General features: G+C 37.5%; 1 long non-coding RNA gene across 1 annotated transcript; it reads right to left on the reverse strand.

The window, feature by feature from the left end:
• Positions 1-6,010: 6,010 nt before the first annotated feature.
• Positions 6,011-7,211, reverse strand: LOC116728053 (uncharacterized). Its single transcript, XR_004340932.1, has 2 exons — positions 6,923-7,211; positions 6,011-6,264 (listed from the first exon to the last, which is right to left on the reverse strand). It is a non-coding gene; the product is annotated as an uncharacterized LOC116728053 (long non-coding RNA).
• Between the last annotated feature and the right edge of the window lie 219 nt (positions 7,212-7,430).

Consider the following 7,430-nt stretch of genomic DNA (forward strand, 5'->3'; position numbering starts at 1 on the left):
CATTTTAAAACTGACCACATGTTTCTGTTAATGCTATAGGCTTTATGCACACCTGCTGACCAATTTATTAGGCACACCATGTTATCACTGGGTTGACCCAAAGGTGTTTTATGAGATTGAGATCTGTGTGGGAAGGAAAATGTTTTCTATTACATTAATCCATCACTACCACCAGCCTGAATATTCTGCTGGTTTCTTTTATAACTTCCTGGACAAGTATTTGACGTCCGCTTGGAGAAATTCAGGTAGACAATTCACCACTGAGAAACTTCACCACTTTTCAAATCAAGATTTTTTACCTCTAGTAATGCAAATGGGTAAACTTTAATTTGAAATAAAACGTGTAACTGCTGCTTTACACAAGATAAAATGCTTGGGTTGGCTCTGAACACTTGCTGAAATAACTGAATTGATCTGTTAAACATTCTTTACTTTCTTAGCTAAATGTTTCTGGGGCTTTCTCTGATTTCTGAAGTGGCACTGCGAAAGGAACCACTTTTATTTGACATTTTGTTTCTGAAGAATTACCTCCCACCCTCTTGTCTAAGATAATTAAATGATGCTAGGCTGCTTTTACTTCACTGACTCGCAAAACTCTCTAATCTGAGGCACCACATGTAGAGCAGCTGTCACTTTCTGAAATTTGGGTGAAATAGGTTGATATTTGTGTTGCCTTTTCATAAAAGGCAGGCTGTGCAAAAGTAAAAATGACTGACAAAATAAGTTTGATTTGTCATAAATGGAACAGAGCCATTATTTAAATTATTTTGTACTGCGTTGACATGCTGACAGATCACAGGAGGGTTTGTGTTTCTAGTAGTGTTTCTGCAGCAAATGTTGAAGACTTCTGAAGTTTTCCTTCTTTCAAAGAGCTCAGTTCATTATTAAGGTAGAGCACGGGTGTCGCTGCCACCTCTCCACTTCTCTCAATGTGTTATCAACCTTAATCTCAGAGACTTTTAATCTTTTTTTCTTTCTGCCTGCACCTAAAATTGTCTGGCTTTGACTTGCTAGCTGTTGGCACGCTCATCAAAATTCTTAAAAATCAAGAATGTTTGAAAGTTTGAACTTCTATCCAACAGAAGCTCTTTATTATATTATTCTGAGCAGCTGGCATGTGACTGACAGGTAATTAAGACCACCACAGCCAGACAAGAAGAACGGACGTCATGCTACAAACTCTTTGTTCTGTTAATAAAAGACGTGCAGGTGCACAGGATGAGCAGTTTTCACATAGTTCTTGACTCATTCAGAGAATTTCTTTGGTGATTTTAATGTTTTCCTGCAGTTTGTTTAACCTCTATGCTGGAAATGAGTATGTTGGTACAAAAGAGTTTGTTTCTAACTGCCAGTCTTTGCTGTTGGCAATCTGATGCAAAGTAATGTTACTCCAGGGGGAAAAAACATGGCTGTCCTTCCTGAAACTTGTAGGTTCTGTTTTAATATAATCAAGCTTCTTTTTAGATTACATATTGTTTACATTCAACAGCCAACCAACCAACTGACTAGTTAAAAATCAACCAGCCATCCAGTTAACAAAGTGTAACATCAGTCAATAAATCAGCCAGGAAAGTCAGTCAACTAGGAAAACCAACCTGCAAGCCAGTCAACAAATCAGCCAACTAACAAACCAGCCAGTCAACCAAGCTGCCAGTCAACTGGCCAGTCAGTCAGTCAACCAGAAAACTAACCTACTAAACTGTTAGTCAACTAAAAGAAAATCTGTCAAATGAACACCAGGATACCAAGCCAGTTAACCGACTGAGATTCAATCAGCCAAACTAAAGCCAGCCAATTTACCTAAACGGTAATACAGCCTGACATACAGGCATCCAGTAATCCAGACAGCAGGCTAAGCAACCAACCTGCCACCCAACCAACTAGCTAACAAGCCAACTATCCAGCAGATCAGCCAACCAAACGGCCAGCAAACCATCCATCCATCCATTTTCTGTTCACCCTTTGTCCCTAATGGGGTCGGGAGGGTTGCTGGTGCCTATCTCCAGCTACATTCCGGGCGAGAGGCGGGGTTCACCCTGGACAGGTCGCCAGTCTGTCGCAGGGCAACACAGAGACACACAGGACAAACAACCATGCACACACACACTCACCCCTAGGGAGAATTTAGAGAAACCAATTAACTTGACAGTCATGTTTTTGGACTGTGTGAGGAAGCCGGAGTACCCGGAGAGAACCCACACATACACAGGGAGAACATACAAACTCCATGCAGAAAGACCCCGGGCCGGGAATCGAACCCAGAACCTTCTTGCTGCAAGGCAACAGTGCTACCAACTGCGCCACTGTGCAGCCCCACCAGCAAACCAATCACCCATTTAGTCAGCTATAAATAAAACGGAAAATCATTTGTTTTACATCCAGCTTTGGCAAACAATTACCACAGTACCACTGAGCCCTCAGCACTGTTAACTGAGGTGAAATTATGTTAGCGTTTGAATTGTTATTAATGGATCCCTAATTGATCCCTGAGAGAATCATAATTTCTCTTCTGTTCCAGGAGGTGTTACATCATAAAAGCCAGTTTTACCTATTATGCATATCTTTTATTACATTTGAAAGTGATTCAACAGAAAAAACAGTTATTTGTGGAAAAGGAGAAAGGAAAAAAAAATTAGCTTCCATTAAATAAAGAGGCAACTACATCTACATACAAATTTTGAATAATCTAGAATATTAATATTGGTCTAAATAGGCTAGGCTATTGAGGGCTTGTCTCTCTGTTCATATATTCACTGAACCTGAATATAATTTGATTAAAAATAGGCAGCTTTTGAACAATGAATACCAACAAAGCTTTTGAGTCTAAGTGCTTTGGAGTAATAGAAGTATTGAGGATTTGATTGGTCGCTATATTTTCCAGTATTATGCTCTTCTTACAGTCGATGGACAGATCTAGCAGAATAACAAAGTACTTCTGATTCTTAGTAAAGGATGTGGCATATGAAAAGCGCCTCATGTTTTTCAGGTTTTTATTTTTATAGTAATTTTTATACCCAGGTATACATTTACTTTCACATCACAGTAAATCAGTCACTACTGTACATTGGTTACATAAGATTTTTATGAAATACACTGAAGCTTGTGGTTTTTAACATGGTAAAAAATATCGTACTTTCACATTTGAAAGCCACAGCTTTATTTATTTTATTTTTTTTTATAAGTATGAGACGCAAGATTAAAATCCTTAAAGATGCAGTTGATGGCTGAAAGCAATATTTTCAAAGGAAAAAGACCCTAAACCAGGGGTCGGCAGCCAATGGCTCCGGAGCCACGTGTGGCTCTTTCATCCTTCTGTTGTGGCTCCCAGTGACTTTGGGAAATAGAATATTTTATTAAAATGAAATCATTAAAAATTATAAATTAAAATCATTTTAAAATAAATGTCTAAATCTGAAGATTATGGTTAACTTGTAACATTAAAATAAAAGTTTTGAACATTTTTAGCACCCAAAATATACGTCATGTCCGCCGATGTGCGACAGGCATTCCTGGTACCCCACATGTCAGACCGCATTTTTTTAGCGCACTGATTTATTGACTTTTTTATCCTTGCCTGGAAGATACATCATGAATAAATCCAAGAAAAGGAAACATTCTGAAGATGGCAGAACATTTAATGCTACGTGGACAGATCATTTTGCTTTCACCGCTGATGAAACTGGTTCACCAGTCTGCTTAATATGTGGCGAAAGACTGGCAAACAACAAGAAGTCAAATGTTGAAAGACATTTCAAGAGCAAACACTCTGTCTTTGCTAAAAAAATATCCCGAGGGAGAGGAGAGAAAAAAGGCCGTTTCGGAGCTGATGCGAAAGGCTGAAGCGTACGGAGGCCCCTAGGGGACATGGGGAATTTTTTTTCTTTTGCGTTCCCTCGCAAAACTTTTGCGTTCCCTCGCAATACTGTACTGTTATGTTATGCAGTACAGTATGCAATAATAATAAACAAGTTTTCACTGAGGCTCTGTAAGAGCCATATGAATGAAATAAGTCATTATTGATATGACAGGAGCAGGCGGCTTTGACACTTAGGTGTGTCGACGTGGGAGTGACGTCACCAGGTATGAATGGGAAGGATACTGGCTTTGTGTGTATTAGGAAGCGGTGAGCGGGGCGGTCAGTCCTGGCAAAGTTTGGAGCCTGATCATCAAAATGGAATAAATCGATAATTGTGACAGAACAAAGAAGAGGTTTGGAGTTGATTGATACACGGACAGATGAGATTCCCCGAGTTAACCCAGTGCGGCCCTTTACCATCATTAGTTTGTCGTGTTTTTAATAATAAAAACTTGTTAATAGTAAAAACTGTTTGGTGCAAAACACTGATTGAAAATCGATTTATTTTTTACTGCATGTTTATGTCTGTTAAGGCTAAGATGGAGCGGCACTGAAAGCAGCTCTTTAAACCGTTCAGACTAGAACACAACAGAGACACAATCAAAACTGTCAGATGATTTATTGCCCGCGATGATAACTCAGAAATAGTCCAAATTACAATGTGTTTTTATTTCTTTCCTACTTACGGAAGGTTTCTGTTTATATCGTAGGTTTGTGGTGCCTTTCTATCCTAAAGAAAGATATAAAACTTCAGATATTTCACAAAAAGATACTAACATTCATGGAAAAACCTCACATAATCTTATATTAAAGCAGAAAATACGGCGCCCACCGTAAGAAAGGCTTGCAGGATTCAATTATGCTGCATAACTGACCAGTACAGTATTGCGAGGGAATGCAAAAGAAAAAAATTTGCCATGTCCCCTAGAGGGCTCCGTAGAAGCGAGCAGGAGTCACTTCAAGAAGTGGATTAAGACGCAAATTTCACTACATGTGCCAGTTTCGTGGCTACTCAGGAAATAATCAAGCATGGTAAGCCATTTACAGATGGAGATTATCTACAAATATAAATACATAACTATATATTGTTAAGTGAAATAGTCTTTTTTTTAATTCAGGAGGACAGGTGACCGCACACACGCGATGGGACACAGAAGCAGGCTGCGCATTTTTTGGTTTGCTTGGTTCGTTCAGTGCCGGTGGATAATATTTGGATAAGTTTTGATTTTTATCTCCTGAATAAGAGGAGGACAGGTGACTGCATTCTGTTTCTATTTTTCCTTCAGTGCGGGTTGGGTAAGTTTCGATTTTTATTTCTTAAATACAAAGACCCAAATAGACAGAGGGTATTTTGTTTGAAATTGAGCATCAACAAAGTGTAAAATGTGTTTTGTTACATGCAGAAATAAAATTGTGTGTTCTCTGCAGCAGTTCGTTGATTTCATAAACGCAACATAGTATCGATTTTTGTACATAGCATATAGGTTTTATATATATATGACGTCAAAATGGGTTGTGGCTCCAAGTGCTTTCTTTTTATTGGGAGGCGGTCCCAAATGGCTCTTTGAATAGAAAAGGTTGCCGACCCCTGTTCTAGGACTTTAAATTTCTTGCATTATAAGAATCAGAAAAAAGTTTTGTTTGTCTTATGTAATTTATTTTCTAATACTTCAAGCATATATGAACTCATCTAAGTACATTCAATAAAATTTTGCATAAAAAACAATTTCAGTTTCATATTTAAAACTGCCTGTATAAACAGTACAGACTCAGAGAAATGAAATGCCTACTCTGAACATTGTGTCATTCTAGTTCCTCTAGTTTTGAATTTGACAAAACTAGAGGAACTAGAGTAACACATTACTCTAATGAGTAATACATATGATTACTATGTATCATATGTATTACATACATTCATATGTATTGAATTCATATTCAATACATATCAATAAGTTCATATGAATACGTTCATATGAATTCAATACATATGAATGTATTGAATTTATATTCAATGAATATGAATTCAATACATTCATATGTATTGAATCACTTGTTCAATACATATGATTATATGTAATCATCTGACAAAATCAGAAAATTGAATTGATTCTACATTTCAACAAAACTTTCATTTGAACAAAGCTGCTTCACAAACAAAGAACTGCTACAGCTTAAATGTAGATTTTTTTTTTTTTTTTTTTGCAGGTCGATCATTCAAAGCAAGCCAAAGCCAGTTTGCGTAGAGGAAATACATGCTAACAACTCACCACTGAAAGATTTGTAACTCCTGTAGTATCAAGTGGCAGCTGTTGGGTAGTTTCCATGAACAATCTCCACAGACAGACTTGAAGGCAGATTTTCCCATCCGGTCCAGAATTTCATCATGTCTTTCAGTTCAGGTGGTGTGGCTTTGGAAGAGAACAAAGCCACAATCACGTTTTCAATTCTAATTTACCATACGTCCGCAACTTATGGATAACTTAGTATGTTTTGTAAGACTAAAGTAACTGGAAATATTCAAGACAGTTTTACTTTTTATTAAAATCCACATCAGTTCTAGAGCCACATGTTGAGATAGAGCTAGACTACACAGAGAGAACACACAAACATGCATGCAATTCAACTGTTTGAATTTTGAGCTAAGATTAAAACTGAATTGTGAGTTATCACAGCCCCTCCTTGAAGCATACAAGGCAGCCATATTAGCTTAGTACATTAGCGGTAGCATCTCCTGAAAAATTACGACTTTACTAAGACTGCCTGTCTCAGTCTCACCTAAGACAACATCAAACAACCCAGAAAGTCGCCACCCATCAGTTCTCTTTCAAGATTCTAGACTTGGCGCAAGTGGTATTTCTTTTTGAAATAAAACGGGGTAAATTGGGTGAGGGGCAGCGGGGAGGGGCTGGGGGGGCTAGTAGGTAGCGAGAGGTAATATGGCAGCACTACATGGTGTAAGATTAACAACGGCCCAAAACCGTGTTTTAAATCAAGATTTAAGATAATGTATCAAAGTTCATGCGCAAAATAAAACATACTACAGAAATATGAAAGCATTAAACTCACCGTTGGGTTTGCGTTCGCCTCCATGGTCGCCAGCCTGGGTGATGCTGGTATTTCTTCAATATGACGGTTGCGTCACGTGATTAGCTGGGTCCTGGAATCTGACATCCATTGCTAATGTCTGTGACCTGAAGTAACCTCGCCATTTTTACAGCGAATTTTTAGACGTTGAATTTGAGACAGCGAATTTGAGCAAGTTGAATTGGAGGACACTGAAAATATTGCATTTGAATTTTGAAAAGTTGAATTTTTTTATATGCTGAATTTTTTAACACTGAAAATTTAAACTGTGAAAAATATGTATATTGAAAATTTGATCACTTTGAAATAGGTAGGAATGTGAATTTTTTTAATACATGAAAATTGCAACCATGTACAAATAATGACACTGAATTTTTTTTTCATGTACAAATAATGACACTGAATTTTTTTTCATGTACAAATAATGACACTGAAATTTTTTCATGTTAAAAATATATTCTGAATTTATTTTAACAATGAAAAAGTAAGC

Source organism: Xiphophorus hellerii, chromosome 11 (assembly GCF_003331165.1).
Source record: "Xiphophorus hellerii strain 12219 chromosome 11, Xiphophorus_hellerii-4.1, whole genome shotgun sequence".
Classification (NCBI taxonomy): domain Eukaryota; kingdom Metazoa; phylum Chordata; class Actinopteri; order Cyprinodontiformes; family Poeciliidae; genus Xiphophorus; species Xiphophorus hellerii.